The sequence below is a fragment of the Lytechinus pictus genome, chromosome 3 (genome assembly GCF_037042905.1).
Source record: "Lytechinus pictus isolate F3 Inbred chromosome 3, Lp3.0, whole genome shotgun sequence".
In the NCBI taxonomy this organism is placed as follows: Eukaryota; Metazoa; Echinodermata; class Echinoidea; order Temnopleuroida; family Toxopneustidae; genus Lytechinus; species Lytechinus pictus.
In genome coordinates, this window is record NC_087247.1 from 18,920,789 (window position 1) to 18,934,170 (window position 13,382).

Consider the following 13,382-nt stretch of genomic DNA (forward strand, 5'->3'; position numbering starts at 1 on the left):
ACTTTATCGCTCTCTGAGTACGAATTAGCAAATTTATTGTAACACAAATGTAGAATCTGTTTGGTAATATCATGTCCATGTACGGGAGGCCTGCAATTTGTCATGAGTTAATTGGGGGGGGGGGGGTGTTATATAAGGAACTTGGTCAGCTTAAAGAAATCATTGAACATGTCTGTTTTGAAGAATTTTAGGCAACTTGGGTTGCTGATTGTGAGTTTCGCCATGTTGATATGTAATTTTGAGATGATTAATGATTACAGCTTAGGCTAGTAGGTATTGAATATTGGGTGTAAATATGTTATAATTGTATTGAATTGTTCAATTTCAGGTTTTCGGTATGATATATGAATCTTAAGGAATTTAGTGACGAACTATATATATATATATATCTCTGTGATGGTTCAATAATTTTGCGGTCAAACGAAAGCATACTTGGTTGAATTTTGGGAGAAAATCAAACTTTGGGATTAACTTATGTCGGATGGGGGTGTAAAATTTGTTGAGGGCGTAGGACATGATGCAGGGTCGTATAGCATGTATCGATAGAATAATGTAGTAGGTACCCTAATTATTTATGGTTTTTTAGGCCGCTCAGGCCGTGTTCTGGTGAGTTGAAAGGCGTAGCATGAATCTGAATTCGGGGGTAATTAGCCTGGTCGCACACCAATCGTCGTGCAATGTGGGCCGTAAGGGAATTTTATCCTCCTTTCCTATTTTGGATCGTGGTCAGGTGGGTTTTCGCCCTTACCCGTTTTTGGGAGGAATGTTGACGCTTTTCTGATTACTGGTTAATCACGCTCATTTGACTTATTATTAGACGTGTGAACTCGATTTGACGATCATTATTCACTTTTGGTAGGATTTTTACACGAGACGTTTTATTTGTAGTCATTCATGGGCTGCGGGTGTAATGTTAACGTTCATACACCTCTTCCTATAATTATAGAGTAGGGTATTCCTTTCCATGCTAGGCCAGGCATGTGGATTTTAATAAATTATGTTCTCATGTTATTATGTAATTTGCAGGTCCCCACTCGGTACCTAGGTGAGGGGGACCTAGCTATTTCTACATAAATATTTGTAAGAACGTTGTTAAGCTGAAGTAATAATATTGTGTCACGCTTAAAGTTTAATCTTAGCCTCACCTGATCTTAAAGGCAGGGAGGCTGGTCTATACATGGTCATTCATATATTTATATATGCTATAATTGTGCCATCTGTAATCAACCGATAGCTTAGTTAATAGCTGTACTGGGATTCCGGGCCGGCTAGCAGGGAACCAGTGGGAAAACAGCAATGAATTTAAACCCTGAATTTAGGAGGGGGGCCTTCTAGCCGGGGGTTTAACCCCTCTCCGAGGAGCTTAACATGGGTATCGGTTGGTTTCAGACATTATCAGTATATATGGTGATATCCAGGTTTTATTTGTGACAAAGGCAAAGTTGGAAAGATGCACATTCATCTCTATTTCATTAAAGCCACGACAAACCGCAATTAAATTGTCTTGTTATTTTGTTAGCCGTGAATAATCCAGGTTGTGCTGCATTCAACCCATGCAGGTGAGGTAAATGGGTAATCGTCAGCTAGATAAATTCCTCGAATGCACCAAACGCCTTAATTAGCGAATTATTTAAAGCCGGGGCAATGAAGAGTGCGCAATTGAATAGGCAACTAGATAAAATAAATAGGCGCCTCATAATCGTCTAGGTTGCTCTATATGTAGTTTCCTTTCTTTGATCGTTATTATTATAATTTAAAGACAGCAAGACATTCGTTGGAAAATGCAAACAGCATATAGAGAAAAAAGCGATGAGTAGTTTATCATCTTAAGAGTGACCGCTGCACGTATTGCCCGGTCAGTGGGTCATCCGTGGATATAAATCGTCTTAAACTTTAGTCCTACTTTGAATGACCATGAAATAAGTAAAGTCTTTAATATAGCTTTAAAGGTTCTAGAAAGCTGAATTATCTTCGGGTATCACCAAACATTACAATCTTACAAAATTACCAATTTAAGGTAATTTGATTCTGTTATCTATATTCAGAAGCCTCTCATATTCATGTCAGTCTTTAAAATGTTTTTTTTAATTCTTCCCTTACAAATAATGTGACTAAATATATTCTAAAAGAGCTGCAGCAGAGACTATATAAATGGTAAAGTACATGCACATTCTGATATACAACAATAACGTCATTTTAAAGGTATTTGTAAATGATGTTAATATTTTTAGAAGGAAATATTTTATATACTTATGTTGAAATAGTATACTAGTAAACTATAGTGTAGAATGTATATCAATTACCGATGTTCATTGAAATTTGAAATTCTGAGTCTATTTAATGTCGCTTCTGTAGTCAGCTCCAATTTCCAAGTTCTATCTTTAAAACAAGTAATTCAGATGTATGAATGTATGGCGCTTGTTACAACAGATAACGTCGCAGCGACGCAGAATGTCGCAACTACGACATTATGCGTTAGGTGATTTTCGCATAGTGTCACAGTCAATGCCTAATGTCGTAGCTTGAACTAAAACGCATAACGTCGCAAGTTTTAACGCATAATGTCGTATCGGTATTTTCTTCAGGATTCGAGTCACAGATAAGATATAAAATTATGTTTTTACTCAGTAATTTGTTCAAGCTCTGTCATCTGAACGTTTTTTAAAAGTGTGTTTGGTGGGACAGGTGCAGATGCAGGGGGCAGTATTTAATTTATTATGATGAAGAGGGGTCACGTTTGAAAAAAAAGATATTTCATAGTTAATGACATTTTGATAAAGAAATTATATTTCGTATTGTTACTCGGAATGTGCCGTATTTTTTTTTATAGCGATAGGTCCTATTCAAATTTTCCTTGGGGGAGAGGGGAGCATGGTGGTACGTAGAGGGAGGGGGCAGAGTTAATGTTGCCCCCCCCCCAAAAAAAAATGAATAAATAAAAACCTACCTTTTTTACTGAAGATTTTCATGAATTCACTAAAATGTGTACTAAATTATTAAATTGTATTTAAAATTCGTTTTTCAAATCCCTTTTTCAAATCCCCTACCCACAGAAAAAAAAATTAAGAAAAAAAAAACTGGGCATGACTTTTTTTTTATATGCATCGACAACCTATTTTCGTTTCTCTTATAAATAACGGGTGCCCCCGAGAAGTGGCTGCACCAATATTTTAATACTGGTGGATGGCAAAATATGGCATAATGTCATTTCCTGCGACATTATTGGTTGTAACAGCAGTCAGATTTGGGAAGGAATTCAATTCAGTTCAATTATAAGTTTAATAAGGTAGGTCATGCCTCCCTGGTTTGATGCAGAAAGGTGCGAATGGTACAAAAACAATAATTCAGAATATATGAGGTTATGATATTCCTTGCTTTTACAAACCACAACAAATTGAAATCCTCAACTTTTCCTTCGATTCACGGTCGATGAATTAAAAGGGATTATCAAGGTTGAGGGGGTAAAGAGAAGATCCGTGATTATTGTAACCTAAAGGCGAGTGACTTTCATCGTGTCGTTGGGGGTTAATGCAAGCAACATGGGAAATGAAATGAATATCTATTATTCATATATCACCGGCCTATTTCATTCGCAGGGGTCGCAGTTTTATAATTATAACTGTTTCCGCGCGTTTATCTCAATTATCTGTCATTCTAAAGATGGGCGTAGCCTGCAGTATAGTAGACAACTTTATGATCCAGCTGTAAATTGCGAAAATTTAACTCGGCCATCAGTCACCTGCTATAGACATTTGAAATGAAATGTAACCGTGTCTGTTAAACTCGTCTCAATAGGCACGTGTAGGCCTGTGCGAAGTACCTACACTCTTAATTATAAGGATTTTAAATGAACACATAGGTCTAATAGTGATCAGTCGATCATTAGACGGCTGGTCACTATAGTTCACGGACGATTTTAAATGCTTGAAATCTACACATTTTTAACGATAAGCTACATTTCGATTGCAATGAATATATATTTGGAATGACAAAGAAATTAGAAAGTATGCTACTTAGGGATAAAGAAGTATACAATCTTATACAATAAAGTTAATTTTTAATAGTTAATTTCCAATAAATATTCATTGAGCATGTTTTTAAACTGTTAAACAACTACTTTAAAGTTGATACCATGACAGATAAGAGAAGGTTAGAAAGATAATAAACAAATGATTACTGTTGGTGAAAGTGCTTGGTTCATGCAGGGCAGCATTTCATTGACATATTTGTCTACAAGTTGGATCTGATAACTCTCCTTGATTTTGATTGGCTAAGAATCACAGTTCCTATGGTGACTGTAGCATTCCTTGATTTTGATTGGCTAAGAATCACAGTTCCTATGGTGACTGTAGCATTTTCGTCGGATGAAATATCCGACATAGTACGGGTTACGTTCGTTTTTCCTAAGGTTCGAATATTTCGAAGTTTTGTTATTCCGGAGGTTCATAATTCCGATGGTTCGTTAGTCTGAAAACGAAACAAGGTCCGTTATTCCGAAGGTTCGTTAATCCGAAAAACTAATTATCGCCGTACTACAATTAAGTGTTGTAATATTAAAATCGATTTATACAGTGTTTTGAACATCAATCAAATATGATTATTTTACTGCAATAGTGTTGTTCGGATTGTATGCCCCCCCCATCTGGTTGCTTTTCTTCAAATGGTGATATCAACGGAATCATACTAACAGTAAACGAAGCTCAATGCATATTCTGAGTCTAAACCTAATAGTACGGGACATTATTGTATAACTTACCCATTACCTAGCTGATCTACCCTTTGTACAAAATACTTTTACACATATTAATATAATAAAATAGTGTTTTGTCACATTGTTGAAAATATAGCGTGTGAGTCAAAAAGTGATGACACCTCACAAATCTCCAATTTAAGGAAAAAATAGGTCATGAATATATAATAGTGCATATGGCTATAGAAGAGTATCATCTCTTACATAAGTTGATACCATTTTTATAGGGTATGTATTAATGCTTGGATAATCGGGAGGTATTTTTTTACTGTGATGTAAAGTTTGATTTGCGCCAAAGTAAGGCATGGCTGCAATGAATAAATCCAGATGCCAATCATGTCATAATCCTACATGAGTTAGTAAACATATTAATCCCTTTTTTCAATTATATTATCTTGATAATTGATACTCCAAAAGATTATTGAACAATTCTTATGTTAATTATTGAAAAAAATCTTTTGCAATGGGTTTTAACCCAACCCTTGTACATTGACATGGGTTCATTAATTGGAGTCCTGCCGTACTTTGGCGCAAATCAAAATTTAGATCACTGATTATCCAATCGTGAATACATGCCACATAAATACAGTACCAAATTATCTGACAGAAGATACTGTTTCAGGGCATATAAAATGATCATGTGTTCATGACATAATTTTTTTTCATAAATTTGAATTTGAGAAAGGTCATTTCTTTTACTCACATAGTATTGTAATCAACTGAGAACAGCAATTTTTAAATTGTACCCTCATGATATTCCCTCCGGTTTTATGAGTCTTAAAAACAACTTTAATATTGGTTAATTCCCTTTGCTTTTCAAGGTATTCCTATTGGGTCCTATTACATTTTCATTACCAAATCATTGCTCATTTTATAATAAATGTTGAGATTATTAAATGAATGTTTATTGTATATTTGGTCATTTTTCAGACAGAATCACAATTCGGAGCTTCAAAAATATCCTGAGTGAATAATTAATCTGCTAAATAAAATGGAGCTTCATCTGGATTAAGAACTGAACCTGAAAAAAGAAGGTACGAATAGCTTGCAATAACATAATTAAACTAAAAGTATACAATAGCAAAGTGAAATTTAGAGGAAGTTCAAAGTTTCATTTGTAGCCGTATCCACCAATAGACAGTTCTCATTTAAAAGAATGGAGTGGTATAACGCACATTTCCTGCAGAAAATATAATATGGATGTCAAATAAATCTTTTGAAGCCAAACTTATTTTGGAAGTATTTTTTATTACATTCTATTTCAGGAGAGCAGCATGGACCTTTAACAGGATCTTTAGATGGTGGGAACCTGGAGCAAAATATGAAGATTCTCCTGTGCGTGAATCAACAATTGAAGCTGAAAACAATGCTAGCAAGGATATAATTGAGAAAGTAAACAGGTAAGGACCTACTATTTTTTTGCAAGTGGTTACCCTTTTTTTTATTAGAATAGTATCAAGAAAACAAAGTAAAATGGGAGGGGGGAACACATAACAAAGGGATTTTGAGGAAACTCTACTAAAGAAAATGTCAGTTTTTTCAGAATGACCAGGGGGGATATTGATAACAACCATGAGCAAATAAACTTATTCCGATTTGCATGATTTATGCGGGCAATGACTACAAAATAAAGAAACGTGCAATAGATTCTAATCGATTAATAAACAGCTCTCCATTTGCTTTTATTTCAAACAAAGTTATTGAGATTAGAGAATGAATGCTAGTGTTACAATTTATTTTTCTCACCGAAGCAAAATTCGGACCTTCAAAACAATCTTCATGAAACTGCCAAAGAATATAAACTTCATCTGGATCAAGGACAGAACCTGAAAGAAATGCAGGTAAGAATGTCTTATAATTACATCTTTAAACTATATACAAGTGTGCAATACACGGAAATAATAACAATCTAGTTGACTATATAGGCCCGTATTCTGAAGTCAGCTTTAATTTAGACCATTGTCTAACTCTGTGCTAAAATTATAAGCCAACAGTGTCAAAATTTCTATTAAGTTGTATGTTTCTTATGTTTACTGTGCTCTTTCCTGATTCATCGATGGTGAAGATAATCATCTTTTTATACTTCCTAGACAATTATGAATGATTTGAGAGCCAAATGAGCTGAAATATGATGTCTCTACTGTAAGTGAATTTATGTAACAATTGGTTGTCCATAGTTAAACCACAACTTTAAACCTGAGTTTAATTTAAACCGACTTCAGAATACGGGCCTATACGCCAAATCTGTTAACTTCTGAGATCATGGAAAATCAGACCACCATCTTGTGTTTGGTGGGTAAATGTACAATCAATTCATACGGGATTTGTCAATCTGACAGCAACAGTCTTAGTACATGTATATTGAATATAATATGACAAATATTTAAGGATGCATAATTTGTCTTCTCTAACGGAATCATTGCTACACCTTTGTAGGCCCTTTCAAAATAAATTCTGCCATAGACCCTTGACAGACACTGATTATGGCCGAAAATTGACACTATTGATTTCCAGGGGCTTGTTTTGAAGACCTTCATTACGATTTCTGAAACATACTGCTGTAGGGTATCTCAGCTCATGTTAATAAATGTACCAGTGCTAATTAATTGTGATACCATTCTAACAACGCCAATAAAGTTGTTTGCTTTTCGTTTTTAATTGTTAATTTGAAGGGCCATACGCGTACCTAGACAGGTTGATTATACCATTCTTTATATAAGTAAGAAATTTGAAAATGAGGAACTTTACAGGGAATTGTTCGATTTTTACTTCATTTGTTATTCTAAAACAAATAGAAAGTAAAGCCCATATTTGAATATTGGATACAGAAAAAATAGTATTGATTACGTGATGATGAATTTATTTGTTTTTGTTTATGGTAAAAATCTCATTATGTTTATTTTATGAAATGCTTTCCTGACCATTATTCCGCTATCATGCTAATCAAAATGCAAGTGACAAGTTTACTGGTGTTGCCAATAGTGAATTCCGATGGTTATCTATCCATGCGGAAACTCCCCTTTTCTGCCATATAATGCGATTGGAGATGAGGAGAAAGATCCATTTGCAAAGGATAGTGTATACTTTCCAGAGTTCTTCAGCTCGGTTTCATTCTCTCAATTCCAGATCCAGGGTAGTCATTGACAAATAACTCGCTGTCAATCGAGTTACCCGGGTAAATAGAGAAAAGATGTTAGTAGGCACAAACCATGCTTGGATATACATTCGGACGTGTTTCTCCTCCTCTTAGGCATATACTCAACCCTGTCGCGCTTCCTTTCCCCATTCCGCGTATTTTAGTAGCTCAGTCCCAACAAGACTGCTTATATAACCAGTTTTATAAAGTTTCATAAAGGACTTGCAACTGTTGTAATTTTGCCATGATGGCAACTACCATGTTAATCTTAATTTTGATCGGATGCTGAGCCCTGTTGCGATGGTAGTTGCCATTATGGCAAAGTTACAACAGTTGTTACTCTTTATGAAATTAGCACCTGGTCATTGATGTTAATAGAAAGCTAACTATCATCTATTGCATTGCGATTTGTTTTAGTATTTTGAGATTCATCCAAAAAATTTCACTTTCAGCTATGCTCGATGGCATGAGTACATCCCTGAGTTTGTTGCGGAGGCATATACTGAAAGTGTCGTTTTATGGCTTTATAGATTTTTTTATCGACTTGCCTCAATAGCAAATCGTTCAATGTTACGATATTTACTTCCGCCAATGACAAAAAAAAAAAAAAAAAATGTATTGCGGTTCACGGCCATTCCTATACTAAAAACTGCGAACAATGAAAGTGCATCAGAAATGATAAAAAAAACCCGGCAGAACGTTAAATGAATGATAAGAGTGGAGAAAGTATGTATGGGTTTATTTAAAAGAAAGAGAGGTCAGAGCGAAGCATTATGGAGGAGGAAACGAACGGAGATGTGGGTGGGGGGGGGGAGGGGTGTCGAGATAAAGAGGAAGGGGGAGTGTGTCGAATATGAAAACAGAGCGAGGTAAATGCTTATGGTATTTTGCTCATGTCAGGCACATATTGGTATTCTCAAATAAATAAAATAATGATAGGATTTTTACCGATACTTTAACATCTACTTTAGATGGTTCATTTTGTCCTTTAGGAGTAGAACTCAATAATGTTAGCCAACATATCACTACAAATCTGGATCATGTAATATCTTCAATTACGAGATCCCTCATCTCCTCCCTTTCACATTCCCTCTTCTCTCCCAATATCTCTCTTAGTTCTGTCTGTCTGCCTGCCTGCATGTCTGTCTATTTTGCTCTGTCTCATTCTCGTTTCTGGTCATTTCTGCTTCTCGCTCTCTCTTTCTCTGTTTCACCAACCTTTCCTTACTCTCTCTGTCTCTCTTCTATTTTTACTACCAAGACTTGATGTAGTAGTTCTCCTATGAGAATATTGGCACAAGTATATGATCGATTGTGAGCGGGTCCTTTGACAGCCTTTGCTCCTCACCATAATGCATTTTTCATGATGCTGTTTGACACGTCGTAAAACATAGCGCAGCGTTCTATAATTCCCTTGCTCCAATCTAGCCGAGGTAAAGGAAGCGATGCTCATACTGAGAAATATATGATATAGTAATTTGTAACACGGATCGGAAGAACACACGTTTACAGTAGGATTATTCTTCTACTGTATATACGAGTGTTCCTCCAGGATAGTCAGATGGTGAATTGGAGGGGGGCAGGGGGTGGGGGAGATAGATGTAGACAGAGAGAGGGAGCGGGTGGGCAAGATTACATAAAGATTACAAATCTATCTTGGAAGAAATAAGATGGACATGGAGGACAGAAGGCGAAAAAGCTCAAAGAAGAGGCTAAACAACCGAGTACATTACATTCCTAAGAAAAATTCATCAGTGGCTTGTATTCTAAATAAACCATTAGACATTAAAAATTAGGCAACTCAGTTTGACTGTCGTCAGACCCACCTCAATTTCACCTTCTAAAAAATAGAGAAAGTAACATCTCAATGCTAATCTAGGCGATATATTAATGATAATCTGCAGGTATGTTATTATATCGAGTGTTTTTTTTTCTACTGAGCAGAGTTATTGAGAGTGTACTACAGTGTAATTATTGCTGAGCGACATGTAGGACAATTTTATAACTACATTTTTGGATGAAGAAATTACAACAAGTACAAGGTTTTTTACAGATGCAAAGTTAGTCCTATCCAGTTAAATTCTTACCCGCTGCTCTCCAGACATGATCCAATTAACATATTAAAAGATATAAGGTTATTTATACCGTACCCTTCTCACTTATAATATCGATTTGGGCTTCAAGTAAAATGTTCGTGACCTCAGACATCTCTTTAAGTCATTAAATATTTGCCCCTATTGACAATGTTTCCAAGGTACAGCACTGCAATGTATACGCGTATTAATATAGTTCAGTAAAAATTGTTTAACCTTTTCATTATGTAGTAATCAGATAACTATTCAGAAGAGTTGTAAGAAGTACGATTAGTGACCAGATTACTTGACCCTAATCTCTTGGAAAGTTCGTACATTGGTCAATCGTTCTCTCAAATCAACGGATATCCTATTCTTTTTTTTCTGTCATGTTTACGATCTCTCGACCCAACTTACTAATGAAGAATAGAAGCGAATCTATTGAGCCCGCCCCAAGGAAACAGATCTCCATCTCCGCTCCTTTATAAACGCTACATGTACGTGTTCTCATCAGATCTTCAAAAAGCGATGTAACTCTATTGAATGAAAGGACGATTGTAAGACTTCACATAGGTACCAGACATTCAATGTCAGCTTTAGCATGTTACATAAATTAAGATACAGAATCTCGATATTCATAATGATGTTGATTTAAAATAGTAACGTCGTGAGAGGGGATGACCTAAGTCAGGCATTGCCATTGTAGAATGTTCACTGACCCGTGATTGAACCAAAGTGAGATTTTGTGAGGATGGGGGGGGGGGGGGGGAAATAGATTCTGACATGATTTTAAGAAAATGGTATCATATTTCACACTTTTTTATTGGTCGTGATTTTTTCTATTGGGGGCAAGCGCCCCATTCCCCATCTGTACCAGAAAACAATGACTATAAAAGTGTGTAAAGTTTTAGCTTTTCTTTTCTCTAAACCTCCAACTTATTCAGATCAAACCATAAATCTACAGAAGATATACCTTTTTGTATAACTGTGTATCTTAAACATGATAGTAGTCAGCAATTCGAGTATTTTCCTTTCACACGTTCGCTCATCTATTGGTAATGATTGTTTCTCCTTCCAGTCCTCGATCTTGATCACTTAAAAGCATTGTCTCCTTTGCACGACAGAAAAAAGAAACCCTAACCTAATTTGACCTTTTTTTACAGACGAATTTGACAATTATCAAATATCAAGTGCAAATGCGAGAAGTAGAGGATGAGAGAGACAGAGAGAGAAAGATAGTGTGTGTGTGTTTGTGTTTGTGTGAGAGAGAAAGAGAGAGGGAGAGACAGAGAGAGAGATAAAGAGAGAGGAGGATATACTTTCGTAAAAAAATGGGCATGTTTTAAGTGCATGCGTAAAATACATATTATAGATGTTTTAACTCCATACATGACTATCAAAATTACGTAAACGTTTAAGTTTGATATGAAATGATTTCTATCATGTAAATTAGTTCTGTGAAATGTGAGTAAAACGCATAGGATGCATGATAGAGACATTTAAATATTTCTTGGGGTGGGCGAGAAGAATAAGAAAGACAAAAAGAAGGAAAGTGCGGAATTATCATAAGTATTTTGAAATCTCATAATCTTAGAAAATGCTCTGTATTCATGAAAAAAAAGCTATTATTCATGAAATTATAATCTTTCTATGATATGAGAAAATATTTGATTATGAACCAACTATTAGATCAAGCTTGAAAGAAAATAAGGGAAAATTGTGAAATAGCTTCTATAATCTTTTTCATCCTCATTCTACACCCGAGGGCGTAGTAATCAGGATCCGTTGATGGCGCTCATATGAAAAAAAGATATCCCATAACTGCTTCAGCAAGATGCATAAGTCACTTGTACTTCCGATGAGAGGGAGAGAGAGAGAGAGAAGGGGGGGGGGGGGTGAATATTGAAAATGCAATTCTTGTTTGCTCCAGGCTGAAAATAATATCTAAACATATTAAGTATTATACAGTAATTAAAGAGCATATCGCTGGAAATTGGGTTTTAAAATTTTGTGTCATTTCGTGAAAATAGTTAAATGCATGCCGTCATGAATATGCAATAGCTGAGCTGATGATGATGTCCTGTCCCCAATTACCATTTTTGTTTTCATGTTCTTGTAATGTGAGTAGAAAATATTCCCTGTGTAACAAAATAAATTTAAGCAATGGTGATCTTAAACCCCAGTATTCAATACCGTTTTTAATTCTTCGAGGTGCTTCGAGGTGACACCCCCCTTCTGAATATGACATCTCCACTTTTGCATATCATATTCAAAACGACATGCATATAATTTTTTCAACGAAATAATGAAGACCTTTAACCCTAAATAGACTGGGCTATTTCGACTTCTAAGAAAAAAAAAAGGGGTTGATTCATCCTCCCCCATATGATCTCGGTCGTCGATCTTAGTCTGCTGGGCAAACCCTTCACTCGAGTAAAGGGTCTGAATTGCAACCTACTCATGCCTATGTGCTAATCTTTGCATGGAGACACACTTGTTGATCAAAGTTTCAATCAGGGTCTGTGCCTGCAGACTACGTCGATCTCGCGATCGTGACAAAAATTGGCATGCGTGTTACCCAATGCATAATTTACAAAACGGTAAGATTAAATTCTTTGAAAAATCACATTGCTAATTAATAAAGCTAATTTTTGCATAAAACCAATAGTTTGCTCTAATTAACTAAATAATGCGCCTAAAATGCTTAATTTTGGATTACAAACTTTTTTTAAATAAAATTCTGATCAAATGTACTTAAACAAAAATCAATATCACTTTTATTTTCTATGTATTTCATTGTTTTCTAAATTTCTTATGTATGTCTTTGCTTTTCGACTTTTTGTTTTTTATTGTTTTTCGATGGTCCAATTGCCGGCGACTTTATTTTGACCATAAACAAGATGAAATTAATTGATTTTGGTCAGTAAAATGAAAAATAATGATACATTTATGTCTTTTGGCTAAAAACACAATTTGCATTGGATTTGCACACAGCGCGAGACTTATGTCGAGGGGGGGGGGGGGGGGGGGGCTGAATCGGCCCCAGGTCTTACTAGGGTTAATATGTTTGAAATGTTATAAATTTGTTATTCCTTGTCAGAATTTGATGAAATTTTATGTTATCCTGAAATTACTATTACTGTTCAAATCACACTTTATCTAAGCCTGGTGTACCACTTTTTATAAGTGACTAGTGACTAGATCTGCACTTTACCACTTCTGCCCAGATGACGTTGGTTTTTCCTTCTTCATAACCACATGTACTATCCGGTCAATGTTTCTGTTCTCGTTATCATGGCTATATATTATACCATGTATGCCACATTGAAGTGCAAAACAGAGACAAGATGTACATGAATTATTGATCCTTTATCATTGAAAACCCAACCACAAATCGTCAGTAGACCTACGCTTACATGACTTT

The 13,382-nt window shown here is 35.5% G+C and overlaps 1 long non-coding RNA gene across 1 annotated transcript; it reads left to right on the forward strand.

Annotated features, from left to right (window-relative positions):
- Positions 1-5,678: 5,678 nt before the first annotated feature.
- Positions 5,679-8,566, forward strand: LOC135153733 (uncharacterized). Its single transcript, XR_010293242.1, has 3 exons — positions 5,679-5,784; positions 6,016-6,150; positions 6,502-8,566. It is a non-coding gene; the product is annotated as an uncharacterized LOC135153733 (long non-coding RNA).
- The last annotated feature ends 4,816 nt before the right edge of the window (positions 8,567-13,382 follow it).